The following is a 19,017-nucleotide window of genomic DNA, read 5'->3' as shown; positions in this document are numbered from 1 at the left end:
CTGTGAGGGTGTTCGCCGAGACAAGTGGGATATGGGTCAGTAAACTGAGTGGGAAAGACCCTCCCTGAATGTGGGTAGCCCTGTCCAAGGGGCTGAGAGCATGAATGGAATAAAAATAAGAGAAGAGGGAAGCTTGGGTGCATTCTCAACTCTTCTTAGTGGGAACATTTTTTGTTGCCTCCATCCCTTGCAGAGGCCACATTCTTCAGCCTTTGAACACAGACTTGTACACAGACTTGTACTAGGTGGCCTCCAGGCCTTCAGCCTCAAATTGGTCCTTCTTGTTCTAAGGCTTAAGGCTTCCAGGTTCGTGGTCTGAGCAGCTACTAGCTTCCCCAGCTTCTAGCCTTCGGATGGTCACTGTCAACCACTGATAATGTAAGCTTATCTCATGGATCCCTTCTTAAAATTACATATACATTCCACTGATTCTGTTCCGCTGGAGAATCCTAATGTGAACATATGTATGTATACACATTAATACTAATATAATACTATATATATATGATGTATATATATCATATACATGACGTGTGTGTGTGTGTGTGTGTGTGTGTGGGTGTGTGTGTGTGTTCAAATCTCAATCAACTTTGTAGGTTGAGAAATCCCATGAAAGGTACTAATGTAGTAAGCTGGCATCCCAGAAAATTCAGTGGTATAGTTCAAAGTCCTGAGAGCTGAAGAGCTGTCGATTTAGATTCCAGTCCAAGTCTAAAGTCCTGAGAACCAGGAAAATTAACGGTAAGAGAAACACAAGTCTTAACTCAAGAATTCACCCTGCCTTTGCATTTTAGTTCTCTTCCAGCCTTCAATAGAGATGATGCCTGATCACATTGGTAAGGGAGATATTCAGTTCCACTAATTCAAATGCTAGTTTCTTCTGGAAATGTAACAGACACATCCAAAAATAATGCTTAATTTGGTACTGGGCATCCAGTGGCCTAGTGAAGTTGACAAGTGTTTTCTGTGGGTTATCTCATTTAATTCTCACAAAGATCCTGTAGGGTAGATACTATGTTATTTCTATTAGAGAAGGAAATTGAGGCAAAGAGGGATTGAGAAATTTTTGGAGATTAAACATTTAGAAAGTGAAAGAACTGAGTAATCCAACAGCTCTCCCAGTGCACATCTGTAGACAGGTGACTGCCACACTACAAAAAAGCAGGGTTCCTGCCCTGCTTTTAGAGCAGCTCCCTTTTTGCTTAGTCAACCTGTAAGCATGATGGACTGGGAGCTTCCTCTGAATTTTGAAACAGCATTGGTGATTTCTATAAGATCCAGGTTGGGAGAGAAGCAAAGAGAATTTTTACAAAGGAAGAAAAAAATGATTGGTGACAGTAAGAACAGGTGAGAAAAACATCAAGAGAAATTCTTAAGAAAAAGTAGAACTCAGCCTCCCTACACTTCAATCTAAAGAAGAGAGAGCCACTGCCTAGCAGGATCTTGACATTTCCTTAGAAAACCCTAGAAAGGTTACGTGTTTATACAAAGGACAGGGAGAACTTGTCTATATTTTTTTCTTCTTGTTGTTTCTTTCTTCTCTTGTTTTTATTTATTCTAATCTATTTATTTTAGGAGCTGGGGATTGAACCCAGGGCCTCACACATAAGCACTTGCTCTACCATAGTGACGTCACCTGCCACCTTCTTATTTTCACTGAGCAAAGTGAAGTCTCCTCCTTTTGGATTTAAACCTCCCTGAAGCTTTCCAACCAGCCCTTGACATCTTCCGTTACAGTTCCATCCTCCAGATTCCAAAGCACTTTCGGCATAACTCAAGAGTGCAAAATGTACTCATTGTTTATTTACATTCCTCCCTCACTAGAAGGCCCGTGTTTTTGTTTTTGGTTTTTCTCATAAGGACAAGGCCTTAGTTCATCCATATACCTTGTGCTCTAGGTAAACTGGAGTCCCCTCTTCACTGTATGTGGCCTTCACTTTACAGCCTTGACATCATTTCCCTTTCACTCTTGGCTTCTTTCACCCCACCGTGGGTTCCAGCTGCCACTTATGAAGCCTTCCCTTATTCCTCCCTTAGTAAATTTGTTCCACTCTGTCTTTACCATGTCACAAAATGTCCTGCTACAGCTTATAAATGTCTTTCCCGGTGGTTGTGACTCTGTCTTCAGCACCTTTGAGTTCTCATTAGGGCTTAGCTGCATCCTGCCCACCTGGGCGACAGTCATAAAATCAGATACTGATGCATGTTTAAAAGAAAAGAAAGGGAAAATTGGCCGAGTCACAAAGAACATGCCTGAGTTGGCTAAAATGGACTTGACAACAGCCTAGAACCAAGTTTAAAAACCACCAAGGTCCCATCAAAGGGGAGGGTCAGGAGGGGAGAGGGAATGGGGGTGGGAAAGATGATGGAATAAGACAGACATCATTACCCTAGGTACATGTATGACTGCATATATGGTGTGACGCTACAGCATGTACAACCAGAGAAATGTAAAGTTGTGCTGCAGTTGTGTTCAATGAGTCAAAATGCATTTTGCTGTCATATGTATCTAATTAAAATCAATTTTAAAAGTTTTTTTTAAAAAAAGAAAATTAAAAAAAATCCACCAAGGTCCTTTTGAGATTTTCCCAGATCTTTTCCTATATAGGTTTTTTTCCAGATCCTGATTTCTTTTTCTACTAAACACATCACTCAATAAAGAGCAAATTTCTCTTTAGAAAATTATTATGCATGGGGTTTTGGTAGATAGATAGATATAGATATAGATATAGATATAGATATAGATATAGATAGATATCAGAAGCTATCTACCTTTCCACTAAAATCAAAATAAAAACAATTACCAAGTGAGAAAAAATTTAAGAAGCAAAAGGATTCAGAAATTCAGAAAGGAAAGCAAGAAGCAAAAGTAGATTAAATTATATTGTGTTTGAAGGGAGACAAGACATTGCTTGTTAGGCACCACACCTGGAGACGGAAGAAATTCAGAGCGGATGACAGGGGATTACTGGTTGATTCTCCAGTGTATTCTTTGGGCGACAGGCTTCCTCAGAGACAGCCAAGAAAAAAATGTGGTTACTTGTACTCTTCCATTACAAAGTGAGGAAAGAACTTGTGAGATTTCTTTCTTTCCCTTACAGAAGGGAAATGTAAGTACTTAATTTTCTACAAATTCTCTATTTGAGGCAATATGATTGGGGTGGGGGATTCATGCCATATAGAACCTGGACAGCCAGGTCAATGAAAGAGGAAAAAGTGTGAATTCTATTTAAAAAAAAAATTCATAACAATTGTAAGCAAGGCAAATTTATTCATCTGACCTCTAAAATAACTGCCAAAATGAAATGACTTGTGATTGAATGTATAAGCATAAAATGTCATTAAAACTTGAGGTTCTTGATGCTGTTTGCAACTCTTTTTCACTTTTATAAGGATTTATGCCACTCATTGCTACATTTTTTTTTTTTAAATGAAGGTAACAACCAAGAAATTCAGATCTTAGAATAGGTTATGAGAATTCACCTTAGAGCAGCAAAACAACAAAACAATTGGAATTATTTAATGGAGTGCATGTTCAGAAGATGGTCTCCCTTGTGTTGGAATTTGGGGACACTAACATAAACAAGCAAAATTAATACACAACTTCTTGCCATTTTTTTTTTGTTTTTTACTAACTTTTTTTTTTTTTTTTTTTATAATAGAAAGATGTGTTGATTATATCACTACCGGACAAAGTTTTTAATTTTTTATTTCAGTCAAGCTCTCTAAGCCTGCACCAATTTATTCTTCCTCATATTCAACTTCCAAAGTTTATATGCAGGAAAAAAGAATTTTCCCTACTTCAGGCAAGAGGGCTTATATGGAGAAAATACCAAACAAAATACCATTCTGCCCTGGTCCCAAATCATCTTATATTTATATCCAGAGTTTTATATACTGTATGTTCATTTTCCATTTCATCCACTGAGATGTCCCTGTGAGAAGTTCTTAGCATCTGGCCCCTGAGAAAAATGTCCTGAGAGCTTTGCTGAATGACTGTTTCACATTTAGCATCTTTTCACCATTAATCACCACTCTCAGAGGAAGGCTCACGAAGCCTCCAGAGTGATCAGCTCTCCAGTTCTCTGAGACCCTGGGATCCCTGAGAGGGCAGGGGGAGGCCCCCTGGGTGGGGGAGAGGGAGAGAGAAAAAAACGCATACTATTTTCCTCAGTTAAAAAACTGGGGTGAGGTAGGGAAGAAAAGATTAAAAAGAGGAAAACAATTTAAAAATTTCAAAAAGCAAAAAGAAAACAAAGAAAAAAAAAGTGAAGTTGGCACAGAGAGGGCATCTAAAAAAACTCAGAAGCAACTTTAATACTTTAGACAGACATAAATAGATACAAAATAAGCTGATGTGGAAACTAGTGGGTATTATGTACTTCCTAAGACTATCACAAACTTTTATTGCTATTTCTGGAGACAGACATGTGGAAACACATTCACATGGTCATTTGGGATTGCAATCCAAGGATGGTGACAGCAGGCAGCACTTATTAGGTGTCAGTCCCTACATTAATCCCCACAGGCATTAATTCATTCATGATCCCAAATGCTCTCTGAGATAGATATCCTTATCTAATACCCCAAGGACCAGTTGTGTTTTTGAAATTCAGCACATTTCAGGTTTTAGAAAGACAATATGGTGCATACACTGTGTAGTATGAATCCCCTCCATGGAGACTGGAACTCCAACACATTGACCTTCCTGCCCCCAAATGTGTGGACAGACACAAAAGAATGAGGAACACATTAAATGGCGTCATATCACGTCAGGTCAGGTTTTACTGACCAAAGAGTCTTTGCCAAGCCCAGATTTAAAAAAAATAAATAAAATTTAAAAATTAAAAATTCTGTTTTCAGAAGTTTTGGAATTGAACATCAGATATGTCGTTGACTTCATCTTACCAACAAGGGAACTGGTGGAGAGGATGAAGTGTTCTGCCTCTTGGCACTACTGCTAGTGTTGGAGTCAGGATTCAACCAGGAAATCTCTGACTCCACAGCCTGTGCCTGAGACCCACCATCCTGGCCCTCAGGCTCTCTCTGGGTGTCTGAGTGAATGCAGGTGTCCGAAGCCTTTGTTTATCCTCAGTCTTCATCTGGCCTCCCTCTTCTCCTCATTACTTGTCTTTTCTCTGACAACTTCACCTAGAAAATGACTGTAGAAAGGACACTGTTTTTTTTCTCTAGAGAAAGGCAACATCAGCTTTGGTCTCTTGTTCCCCTAGGAATTTTGAGTGCCTAAGAGACAAAGCTGGGAAGAAAGGGAAAACAGGGGACTGGGGTGGAGGGAGTGGAAGGAGGGAGAAAGAAGGGGAGAGGGGAGGGAGGAGGGGTGAGAAAGAAAAGGGAGAAATGGGGACAGGGTAAGGACCAGAGAATGACCTGGAGTCTGAGATCCAGAAATAATCCAAGCATTAAAAAAATCCTAATTCAAAATGGTTATGTTGCTTCAGTGTAGCAACTGGCTAGTATGCAGAAAGCACAGGCCATGCAGGCTGGTAAAACAGTCACCAAACTGACCTAATCCAGCAGAGGCCAGAGCTCAGGTCCAGAGTTCAGAAGAGAGGGTGTGTCACCTGGGAATGTGCCAGAACCTACAAATGACATTGACCTTATCAGGCCAGAGGAGGAGTGGGTTGGTCCCTACAGTTATGAAGATACAGAGGGATTCTGCTTGAAATAGGGTTAATTTTTCACATGCATACATGAGTTCCAGCATCTAGTACTGTTTCTCTTCTTACCTTCTCACAGTCTAATAAGCTTTCTCTGGGGAAAGAAAGGAGTGGAGTCCCACTGAGAATAGGGGAGTCACATGTAACATGGGAATGTCCATGGGAATGAACAGTTGGTTGTGTTTTTGCCATGTCTGTCAAAACAGTTAAAGGGTTGACATCCGTTGTTTGTTCAATTCAAAATCCCAATGGCTGAACTTGAACTTGATAAGAAGAAAAAAATGAAAGAAAAGAGAGGGGGGCAGGGTAGGTGTGAGGGAAGGCAGGAAGGAGGGACAGAAGGAAGGTAGGAAAGAGGGAGGGAAGGCAGGCAGGCAGGCTGTCAGTCAGACAAGGCCACACACAGTTGGGTGCCAGCACAGCAGCTTTGGTGTCTCCCTCATGTCCTTCTGGTGTGACCCGTGCAGCACCCCTCTGATGAGTGCTTCTACACTAGTATTATGGTTTTATTTATAAATGGGCATTTGATCAAAACTATGCTGAGATTTCATCTCATTCCAGTCAAAATGGCAGCCATCAAGAATAGACAATAATGAATGCTGGAGAGGATGTGGAGAAAAAGGAACACTTCTACACTGTTGATGGGATGATAAATTAGGAGAGCCACTATGGAAGTCAGTATGGTGGTTCCTCAAAAGATTAGGCAGGAAACCACCATGTGACCTGGCCTCACTACACTCCTCAGTATTTATTGTAAAGAATTAAAGTCATCATATATCAGTCAACATAGCATCATAAAGTTAACACATATGCACACCCATGTTTATAAGAGCACAACAATGAAATGACGGGACCAATGTAGGTGTTCATCAACAGATGAATGGATAAAGAGAATGTGGTATAAATATGCAATGGAGTTTTATTCAGCCATACAGAAGAATGAAATTATGTCATTTGCAGGAAAAGGAATGGAACTTGAGACCATTATGTTAAGGAAAAATAGCCAAACTCAGAAGGCCAAGAGTTGTATGTTTTCCCTCGTATGTGGAAGCTAGAGACGAAAAATGAAAAGAAAAGAGCAGATCTCTTGAGAACTAAAGTGGGATCACTAAGAGAGAGGAAAGGGACCAGGTGGAGAAGGAAGGAAAGGAGAAACACTGGAAGTGATACTGGCCAAACTATATTGTTACGTTGTGTGCATGTAAGAACATGTAACAACAAATCCCACCCTGAGGCCCAATTTTAATACACCAATAACAATGTGGGAAGAAACAGGCATTTGATCCAGGTCTAATGTTAAGGTGGGATGCTGATGTTCCCACTTCTTTCTGCACTATGAGGCTCCACCTGCTCCTTCTCCTCCTAAAACAAGGCTCTGGTGCTTTAGTACCAGCCTGCAGCTGGTGACTTGTCAGTTTGTGCCCTGTGTGTCACCCTCTCCAGCAGGAAGAGAAAACTTTGCAGCAATGAAAGTCCCTGTGCACAGTAGGCACTCCCCCAAAGTTGGTGATTTATGAAAAATCTATCCTTCATAATCCTTTGCCAGGTGCTTCAGTTTAAATCAAAAAGGATAAGACTTCATGTTACGTACACAGGGACACACTCTATTAATGTGATGACACACAGTGGTAAAGAAATCACCGTTTTTCTTTCTCTGAAACTTTCGGTGACCAGGCATGAAAATAAACCACACTTAAAAAAAAAAATAAAACAACTTTTAAACCTAATTAGCATATTTATTTACTTGTACTAATTGAAAGGACAGAGGCATATACATGTGACACATAAATGTTCACAAATCTTTGCTCCCCTCTTGAATTTTACTCTTCTTTGCAACGTTAATTCTACCCACCTACTCTCCCAGAAAACACATAAAACACCCACACACATACACACAAGTCTGTATTTTGTTCTTTGGAAATAAATTTCTAGTGATTCTTCACACACACACACACACACACACACACAAATACTATATTTGAGGGGCTGGAGATGTGGCTCAAACGGTAGGGCGCTGGCCTGGCATGCGTGCAGCCCGGGTTCGATCCTCAGCACCACATACAAACAAAGATGTTGTGTCCGCCAAAACTAAAAATAAATATTAAAAAAAAAAAAAATTCTAAAAAAAAAAAAAATACTATATTTGACCAAACAACTGTACTCAAACCACTGAAAGATATATATTTTTACCACTCAAAAAACCTTGAACTACAGAAATAGCCAACTAAGTAGTTCCATTTCAATTAGCTTTATCATAACTTTAATTATTGCCTAACACACACAGAGTGTTGCACCAAATGTCGAGTTTAAAAATAAGCTTGCCTAACCACACATTTAGATGTTTTTATTTCATCCTATGCAGCAGAGTATTTTCCTAAGTCAACAAGTTCATTGTGTGGAGGCGGGAAGAAGAAAAACAAAGGGACACTCATTAAGAAATGAAGGCGGGACTTCTCTCATGAAAACAGAAGGGCAAACACACCTTTCGCAGGCATCGCAGCCAGCATTTTGATAAGAGAGTGAACTTTGATCTGCACTGATGAATCTGAGAAATCTTCCGGGAGAGATGCCACAGATTATTGCAACAAAGATTATTAGCAGACTAGCAAGGCTATAATCACTCTCTGTATCCATGGTACTCAAGTTTCAAATTAATATGGTTATTTTACTTGTGTTCCCAAATTTAGCATTAGGGAATCTGGGTTGGGGACCTATCATCAGATAAATACATATGTTGGTGTTGAAGATAATTTTGATATAATTAGACAGCATTTATTAGAACAAGTTTGGGAATTTAAGAATATACTTACCTCCATCCCCCACCCCAAAAAGGTCCCATGTTATTTTTGATGTTTGCTTAAAATGTGTGCATAAAATTTCTAGTTCTGCATTAAATTCTACATAATATCACTATTGCTTTTCAGTGTATTTCTCCACCTTTTTTTTCCATTCAATCCTTCCCTCCCTACTCCCTACCGTCTCATCTCACTGTTTTTATTTTTATTTTATTTTATTTTATTTTTTTAAATTTTAATATTTTATTTTTAGTTATCGGCGGACACAACATCTTTGTTTTGTTTTGTTTGTATGTGGTGCTGAGGATCGAACCCGGGCCGCACGCATACCATGCGAGCACGCTACCACTTGAGCCACATCCCCAGCCCCATCTCACTGTTTTTAGACAAATGGCCAGAAGTATCTGTTTATATTTATCTGGGAGCTTTAAAGGGTTCTTTCAGAAAAACATTTCTGTCTCTTTTCTAGCCTCACTCAGACGCTCGGAGTCAGAGAGAATTGTACATCATAGTGATTTGGACTCAACCAATTTTTATGCAGCAAAAAAAGAAGACAACCAAGACTGGACAGATACAGCCCATTTCACATTATTTGAAGGGAAATAGTTTTACTTCTTGTGCTGGGGAGCATGAGTGGGGCAGAAATCATGGTAAAATGTATTTGGAAAAGTGCCTTTCCACCCGTCTTTGATAAGGGTAAGTGAAACGAGAGAAATATTCATTTTTAGATCTTAACACCAGGGACTTTCTCTAACTCAAGAATAGGCCAGATACCTGCCAGTACCTTAAAAAGAGGAAGTGTGACTATTCAATGAAAGTAATGTACCCTTGCTTTTATCTTCAGTCTCATACACAAAAGGCCGGGAGCTTTAAATGATTACAAGACCCTGTACTTGTGATCTCAGATTTTGAAAGGAATAGGTGTTTGGATAACTGAATTCTCTAGTTATCTAAATATCAGAGAAAAACCAAATTTCTTTTTGTTTCCAATACTTGTCTGTTAGATTGTCTAGCTCTGCATCCTAACAAAATGCTGGGCAAGCAGCTAAATCTTTATCATTATACTGAACACTTTCTCATTTCCTATTATAGATATGGAATCTAAAGAAATCAGACGTATTTTTCAAAGTTCAGGACTTCTTATCAACCTGTCTATTATGATTTGCAATTCCCTCTAGGTGGAGAGGAGGAAATAAGAAAAAAATATATAAAAAAATATTTTAAAAAATCCTACTGGGTTTTCAAATGATCAAAGTAGTGTTGATTTCTGTGCTGTGGCAATAATCAGAAAGTATAAAGTGGTAATAAAAATAACTGTCATAAACCAGGTTAGTTGGCCTTATAATAGAGTCCACGATTGCCAAAGTACAATTGTACATTTAGAAGTGGATGAATCTGAATGGTTTTTGGAATTCACTCAATTATGTGAATGAATGGAATGCTCCTTTTCTCCTATGCTGTTTCTCTGGTTTCCTTCAAGTTTCTGCTCAAATGTCACCTTATCAGTAAAGCCTTCTCTATTTTACTTAAAATAGCAACCTGCCCTCCTACCCCCCACCCCAGCCACTAACTCCCTATCTCCCTTTTCTCTGGGGCCCATGCAGAATACTATACAATGCTGGGAGCAATATTCTAGAACCCACAGCTAGGTCCTGTGCCTTAGCACCCGTCACTGTTTGCTACATCCTACATCTTCCTTCCTTGTTTACCTTCCTCTCTGAGAGCAGAGTTTGTTTTTTTTTTTTTTTTTGGTTATTTCCAAGTGCCAAAAACAACTTTGGACACATAGTAGGTGCTCAATAAATATTTACGCATGAACAATCTGTTCATCTAATTTTAGCATCTTCTAAAGCTACAGTCTAAGAGTTTCTGACTTTAACATCTTCCTGTCTAATGGGAAAACCAGATATAAATGTTAACAGTTACAATGCAACAGGATCAGAAAAGAGTGCTTGAGAAGGCTGATATTGGTTAGGAGCTGGTGCTTGACCTTGTGTAAAGTTGTATTGTAGCCCTCAATAGGCCGACAGTTGTATGACTTTTGGCAAGTTAGATAACATTTCTATTAGACAATGTCTTGAACCAAAGATGACTGTAACAATAAATGTTTATATTTACAGACTTGTGATGAGAAGTCAGCAAGGAGACATGCAGTCCTGGCACTCAGGAAGTCTGCAGGAAGAGGCAGCAGCATCAGGATAGAATTTTACAGAAGCAGAGTTGCAGAACAGGGAGATGTTGGCTGGTCCAGTGACATCAGAAAACTTGCCTGTATAAAGCCTGAGACAGGAGTGAAGGAGGAGCTGTCCTCAAAATGCATAAAATGAAGCAACACATTGACATTTCCCTTATTTTTTAAAAATACAGAATGAACCTGCTAGTGATATCAGAGTAAAATCCACAACTGGGGCTTCCCAATTGGCAACAGGTTGACAAGTTTTACTACTAAGCAATTAGGGCTTTAACCTCTCTTACATTTTTCACTGATTTGCCATTTTTTCTAAAATGGAATGGAGGGGAAAAACAAAGTACAATTGATACTGAAAATATTAAATATTATTGCACTGAGAGAAAAAAAAATGCCGCAAACCACCCACATCCACTACCACCACTGTCCCAAAGCATCACTGCTTTAGCAGCAGAGGATTTGCTAAGAAGAACACATTGTCTTTTCAGAAAAAAGTAGTTCATTCAAGATCTGATTCCAGATCAGGTTCCAATCAGAATATTAAACCTACCCCGAAAAAAAGTGAACCCATCCCCATCACTGAGAAGCTATCCCCTTTCCCTGTCCCTCAGTGGATCTCAAACTAATTATGAACAATCTATTGAGGGGCAAATCTTTCTGTCTCTGATTCAAGAATCTTTAGTGACCCATGAGTCAGCTGAATCAACTTTGCAACAAATTTTGTTGTGACTTAGGTCAATATTCTAACTGTTCTTTGGCAATTGGTGCTAAAAACTGAGATGAAAAGAAATGCTCAAGGCTGGGACTTAGCTACATATATAGGCTGGACACTGGTCTTCCTATCTGTAAAAGCCACTACAGAGTGACCATCAAGCTAAGAAAAAGGAGCATGGAGAAGTATTATATAAATGTGGTATTATCACAGTCTTTTTCGATTGACCAAGATTCCAAAATCTTAGGACTGTTTGTGAGTCAGTGCTAGGGATATGACTCAGTCTTGACTCCTCACTTTAAAGGCCTAAAAAGACATAACAAATTGGGTAGGGATGTACTACATTAGTAACCACTAAATCATAACTAGTTGAAAAGCAATGGTTTGTTCTGGCGACAGTTTGTTTCATGTTTAAAGTAACTATTGCTACATGTTTAGGAAGCAAAAATAAAGTTATAAAGAGGAGAAGAAAAACAACTCATTTCTAATTTGAGTTCTGGCTCCACACTCATATTTCTTAAAAATCAAATTTTAAGTGCCCCCAAAGGGAATTTTCTGGGGTGATAAAAATGTTTTATCTCTCGATCAGGGTGTGGATTATATGGGTGTGCAAAATTCCCTGAGCTCTCTCTGTTTATTTAACTATATAGAAGATTTCCCCATCAATTTGAAGAAAAAAAAATGACTCATACTTGAAAGTTATGGTCAGGAGGTAATTAACAGTTAAAATGTAAGCTTAGAATAGAAATTAAACATCTTTGCAAAAATGACAAATGTCGTAACAAAAAATAAATGAAAAATATTCAAGGTATTTGAATTATACTCTTTCATACACTATTGACAGTGACTCTAAAATGACTCTAGTCCATCTAGTACCTCAGAGTAAAGCCCATCTTTTTATGCCAAACCTTAAAAACATTAGTCATTTAATGTATACCAGAACAAATCATACAACATAGCTGTCTGGGAAAATACACCCTTTGAATATTCATTGTGTTCATTTGGACAAGGTAAAGTATTCTAATTCCTCAATATATTAACTAGGAAGTAACATACACTGCTGGTTGTAAAGCCTTTGAAAACAAGTAATGCTGCACTGTGGTGCACACCTATAATCCCAGCAACTTGGGAGGCTGAGGCAGGAGGATTGCAAATTTGAGGCTAGACTCAGCAATTAAGTAAGACCCTGTCTCAAAATAAAAAATAAAAAGGGGTGGGAATATGGCTCCATTGCTAAACATCCATCCCTGGTACCAAAACAAAACAAAAAAACCCCAAGAAACAAAAAGAGGTAATACTAAACAGTTACTTGTGACTTGAGAGGCTGAGGCAGAAGGATCACCAAGTTTGAGACCCGCCTCAGCAATTTAGCAAAATTCTGCCTCAAAAATAAATACATAAATAAAAAGGACTGGGAATGTAGCTCAGTGGTAAAGCATCGTAGGTTCAATCCCCCCAAAACAAACAAAAAAACCCAGATAATACTGTTAACATACATGGCCTTTGAAAGTAAAGTGCATCCTAATTACAATAAGTTATACACCATGTATGTGTAATATGTCAAAATACACTCTAGTGTCATATATATCTAAAAAATTTTTAAAAATTAACCTAAAAAAGGAAGTGACCATATGTATATGTTCTGGCTGATGTTTTATAGTCTGCGCTTAATTAACAGCATCTGTTTTTACTGCAAAAAGTCACAATTTGGTTGATAAATTTATCCATCAAATTATATGGCTACTCTACCTAAAGCCTGACCTCGGACTCACTCTCAAAGCTCCTCTCCACCCTAGTGGCACGGGTCTTCCTTCAACCCCTCCCCTTCACAATCACTCTCCAGACAGAGTTTGTGCATATACTTCCCTCTTCCTGCCTTCTCCACTTAAATCATCTCTGATTTCAGCTCCAGGTCCCTTTTTCTGGCAAAGTTTTCTATGGCATTCATATCCACCACACCACTCCACCATCTTCTTTTCCTTAGCAATGCTCTCTGCTACCAAGCTCCAAACTGCTTGAGAACAGGGACAGTGACTTAGTTTTGCATCCACAGTGCTTAACCAGGCAATCGTTTGGCACAGACACTCCCAAGTATTTTTTCAATGAACATGAGAGGTACAGCTGGCAGACCCGGGACGAAACATCAGTCATTTTAACACTCAGAAAAGATCCTAAGAGAATTAAAAAACTCAGAGACTTACATGGTAGTGGGGAAATGCAAGAATCTGGGACTCAAGGAAATGAGCTTTTATCTAGTGTTTCAATATCATACAAAGGCTCCAACCCCAACTCTATAACCATAACTAGTGTCTCAAGGGACAACACAGGCTACCTAACCTTCTTCTAATTAGTTCCAAACTCATATTTTCACATCACAATGTTAAACATAACAGGAGCACAGTGACTGCCTGATGACAAAGCCACACACAACTCCAAGCAGGTCCTGAACCACACAGGGGTTTGTAAGAAGCAAGATTGCTGAAGGGCCAAAGGGAATTCTGCCTTCAAGTCCCTTGAAGTTCTTTTATGAATGGTGCCCTTTGTTTCCTATATCATTGCAAAATAAATTAACATGAAGCCCTGATGGCTGGGTATCTACTTCACCAAGGTATGCGGTAATGCTATACAAGCCAGCAGCAAGTATTCAATGAGGATTATCATCACGTAGGGAAAAGGACTTGAGTTTAAACCAAAGGAACCCGTGGTCACTGACTCATTTATGATTGACTGGTGGAAATCAATTACATTATTAGTGATTCAGGCAAATGTTGCATCAGGTTACATTACAAGAAGAAACTCAAACCCCAACTGATAACTTATAAAAGGCTGCTTTTCTTTCCAGTGAAGGAAGTACTCAGACCACTCTAGATTAAGAAGAGATTGGGCACCACCGAGTCCTGTTTGAAAATAACTGAAAGTTTCTTGTAAAAGCATGGCCAAATACAAATGACTTGAAGGACTGCAAACCCTGGGAAAAGTTAACTTCCTTCCTTCCTATAGCAAATGGTTAGAGAGGATTAAGCAACAAAATGGAGGCAGGCACAACTGCTTTGTACAGGGCTACACTGTTAACATTTGTGGGGCCATTTCTTAAACTTGCAACTTAAGTGTCTTCAATATAGACAAAGGATCCCAAGGATTCCTTCTATTTTATTGAGGGGTGGGGGGAGAGGAAAACCACATATTAAGAAACCCACTCAGAAAAACCTGTAAAATAAATATGCAAGCCCTAAGTCATCTATATTTCCATCCTGCAAAAGGACAACTCATTTTTCTTCCTATATTATTTCAAAAACACAGTATTTTTCTTGTAGCCACAGACTAAAGCAGACTTTCAAGACATCAAATATAATCACAATATGATCAAAATTTTCAAGGAAAAAAGTCTGCTATATTTAATTGATAAAGAATTCAAATTCCAAAAAAATCCAACCTTTCATGTTTTCATGTTTATTTGATCTTGAGAACATATATTATTACCCCCATGTTTATATATGGAGTGATGGGTTCAGAGACTGACTAGCTAACTGCTCCAAAGTCACAAGCCAAGATTCCAACTCATCCTTCTAAGACTAGTATTCTTCACAATAAATCCTAACTTCCTCAAAGAAAGAAGCCTAGTGGTACAGTTATCCATCTCCTGGGCGGACAGAGTTTCCATACTGAAAATGACCAAAGATGGCCAAGTAGTAAAGGGAACTCAAACATATTCCAACAAGGAAAATAAAATGATATACCAATAGTTAAGCACTCGAGTTTTGGGTTCAGAAAGGCCTTTTGTTCAAATAGTCCATTAGCTGTCAGGCTTAGGGAAAATTAAGCTTAGTTTTTGATATCCATAAAATAAAGATTAAAAAATACTGACCTTCTTGTCAACCTCATCCAGTTGTTGAATGGTTCAGTAAGAATATGTACTGATAACCTGAAGGTTCCCAAGTGCAATTCTAAGAAATACAACGTCATTCAATCTATTGACTTGAGGGGATGAAAGAGTCATAAATCAGGAAAACTAGAAAATATATTCAATCCTACTTATAGTGCAATTTTCAAGTCTAATGAAATAAGGCTTATGTCCATTTTAGGAATCCTCTCAAATGAGGTTCCAAAAATTTAGGAATGGCTCAAAACAAAAGGAAAAAAGAAAACAGGAAATTCTGGCTTAACCATGACTACTAAAAATAATTTAATTACCAATCTATGACTTCAATAATTCAGTTCCCTTAGAACCATACATATCAATGTCACCAAGTACCTAATATTTTACAAAAAAAATTCTACGAAAGATAAAATGTGAATTTCCACACATAGCAATACATTCTTGAAAATATAAGAACAATATTGTCTTTGAATTAGCAATTACACTCAATTTTGGATATCTGTTGGCTATTAAGATGACTTAATTTTACAAATAAGAACAGGTAAGCTAAAATTATAATATAATTCTCTTCTCATTTTAAGACTTATCACTTAAGAAAAAAACATAATTATGAATTATTCTTGGGTGAGCAAATACCTACTTGAGTGATGAGAAATAGTCTCTAAACATTTTGAACATTCATCCCTATCAATAAAATTTTTAGTGTATTCCAATATATGGAGATTTGCTTATGTAATATATACCATGTGCTTTTTGAATATACAGTAATTTTCATGAAAACATATGCAAAAACAATTTAAGAGAATGTTATAAAAAAAACTTTGGAAATGACCATCTAAAGAATCATTCAAATTAAATGTACCGATAGGTGAATGTCTTCTATCAATGCTAACAATTTCAACTAAGTAATGTTTAATGTAATATTCTCCAAATACAGAAATCCTATTAAGACAACTGTTTTCTCCTATCCTGGTAATCCTCTAGGATATCAGAGGTCTGGCCTGTACTTAGCCATCCTTCTATCATTAGGAACAGTCATAAATGGCCTTCATAATATAGGCTCTAATTGTCAAGCGTTTCATAATAGCATAAAAAATATTCTCTCTCTATAGAATAATGAGACAAAAAAGATGAATGCCCAGTTTGATTTTCTTTAAAAATGTCTACAGAGTATACTTTATGTTCCTCCTCCACACTTCCTCTGAAAGTGGGGCTATAAGGCTGTACTAACACTTTGACCAGAATGTTCAAAGAAAAAAAAACAAGAGGGATGCTTTGCTTCAGACCCATGAATTACAAAATCCCTACAATAGTGGATTCCCAAATTCTGCCAGAGACTGTGTAGCACAAACGTTTAGATGTATACCTATAACCACCCTATCCTTTCCCTTTTTATTCAACCCTGGACTAGACTCAAAACATTTCATCCTTCAGCGTCACTATTCCCTATAAGCATATAAGAATATTGCAACATCAACACTTAAGTGGTAAATATCATGAAAAAGATCACGTAAGTCAGAAGTGAACTCCTAAATGCTCCTTTAGATTAGTTAATCATAACAGGAAACACACACAAAAAAAGAAAGAAAACAAACTAGAATTCTATGAATGGAAGACTTATGGTTTGTTATTCCTTCTTGACAGAGCAATGCATAAAAACATTGCTAAACCAATTTAAAATTGTAGTTAAAAAAGTTGGTTTTGATTATTATTACTCTGGAAATTTGTAGGGGAAAAAAGGGTTGTTAAACCTATTAATATAACTTAAGTTTATTTAGGAGCATCTCAAACAAAATTTAACATCTTCATAACCATGTTCATTTTGATATTCTCGGATGTAAATATCAAGATCTACACATACAGTCAGAAATTACAACATCAGATTTCTCTGGTCTGTACAGTCCCATTTACTAAAGTAAATGAGGTGATGGGGAGAGGAGGAATATCATGAAAACTGTAGGACAATCAGTCAAGTAAAGAAAAGGGGAGGCAAAGGAGGGAAGTCAGAAATACTGGGGAATTCTGGCCAAATTATATGCTTATATTATGTGCATGTACGTATATGCAACAGATCTCACCATTTGGTACAATTATAATGCACCAATAAAAATATGGAAAAAAATGGTTGAAGGCCTTAGTTATGCATCTTAACTCTAACTAGTAGCAAACTATTTTACTATAAAAAATTTTTCATATTATTATATCATGTTCCAAATATATCATGAAAATAAACTAGTTATGTCAACAGCAGCCATATATATAATAAAGTTCAATTCCAGTGACTAAAACTATTTGTAGTCTGTATACTTTCAGATAAATAAGCAATCTATGCAGTTTTAGGAGCATAGATAATTGGCAAATTGTCTCCATATAGCTTACCACTAGCATTTTCCAACACCATCTGAAATACAAGCTAAAACAGAAGAATTACCTTCAAACTTTAATATGCAAAATTGTTTGAGATATTAAGAGGAAACCAAGAGAATCTCAAGTGTAAAAATCAAATGATAAAAGTCTAATAGCAAATTTATTTATTCCTAAGATTAAAAGGAGCCTGGAACCTTCATTCATTAACACTAGACATGGAATACTGCTTCCTTCCTTGTAACTATGAAGCCCTATTCCTTAATGTAACACCTATGCAGAACAAAAATTAATTACCTGTATGGGAACTACTTGTGCAATTGTAACTGAAAGTCATTTTCTGGTGGTCTATTACAGAAATACTATAAGTAAGGACACACAATTCCCATTCTAGATGACAGAGGTAACAGCCACACTGCATGAACTAGGGTAACTTTACTATATAATCCACTTCAAGCCTTGTTTCAGCATTCTAAAACAAGACAGTATTTACATTTGGAGAAATAAATCTAAAAACTACCTGTTAAAACTTAGCAAGTAACATCCCTCAAACTTATTGCCAATCATAACTATGAATTCCTGCTGCCAAAAGCAACTAATAATTTTGAAAGCAGGCATCCTTTCTTAAAAGGATTTCTAATGAGCTACTTTTTAACTCAAGCAGTGTAAAACCTTTTAAAAATTATACCACTGTTATATTAAGGAAAAAACCCAACTGGTATAAATGACATGTGGCAGTCTGGCATACACCTGCACATGTACAGAGCAGACAGACACTCAATGTTTTTGTCAAAATAGCTAGGCAAAACATTCCCCACAAGCAGTGAACAAGAAATATCAAACAGCTACTGTATTGTAGACACAGGCTTGGCTCAATTGCCTGGGGAATATAAGGTTCAAGTTACAGGAAACAGCTGGATGTTAAATATGAGTGATGTTTGCATGCCTTTTTTAAAGAGGAACTTAATAAATAGCCCCTCACATACCAGATATCACCTCTATTCCAAAATAAGCATTTTGTTATCTTCTCACCATTTTTTCTTTAAATACCAAAAAGTGTGAGAAAAGGTTTTATGGAAAAAAATTTTTGGTACTTAAAATATATTCCTCAAGTGTCTAGAAGTCATCCTTACTTTTTAAGTTCCATTGATTTAATATTCAAAACTGTATCAGTTAATTAGCTTCAAAGGAGTTACTGGATGATATGCAGTTAATAAACAGCAGGCAACACTAGGGTGAGACCCTTTTTAAAACTGTTGTTTTTATCGTAAATTAGAGCTTCAAACACTGAGGATATTTTCACTGAAATGACTGAAAAATAGAAACCGGACAATTCCCAAGAATAATCCATGTATTGTGGTTGTAAGAATTCAAATTTCCATGAAATGACCTGCTAATGTCCA

This window comes from Marmota marmota, unplaced genomic scaffold (assembly GCF_001458135.2).
Source record: "Marmota marmota marmota unplaced genomic scaffold, marMar, whole genome shotgun sequence".
NCBI lineage: Eukaryota > Metazoa > Chordata > Mammalia > Rodentia > Sciuridae > Marmota > Marmota marmota.
The sequence above is the reverse complement of the archived record's forward strand: the minus strand, read 5'-3'. Positions refer to the sequence as shown.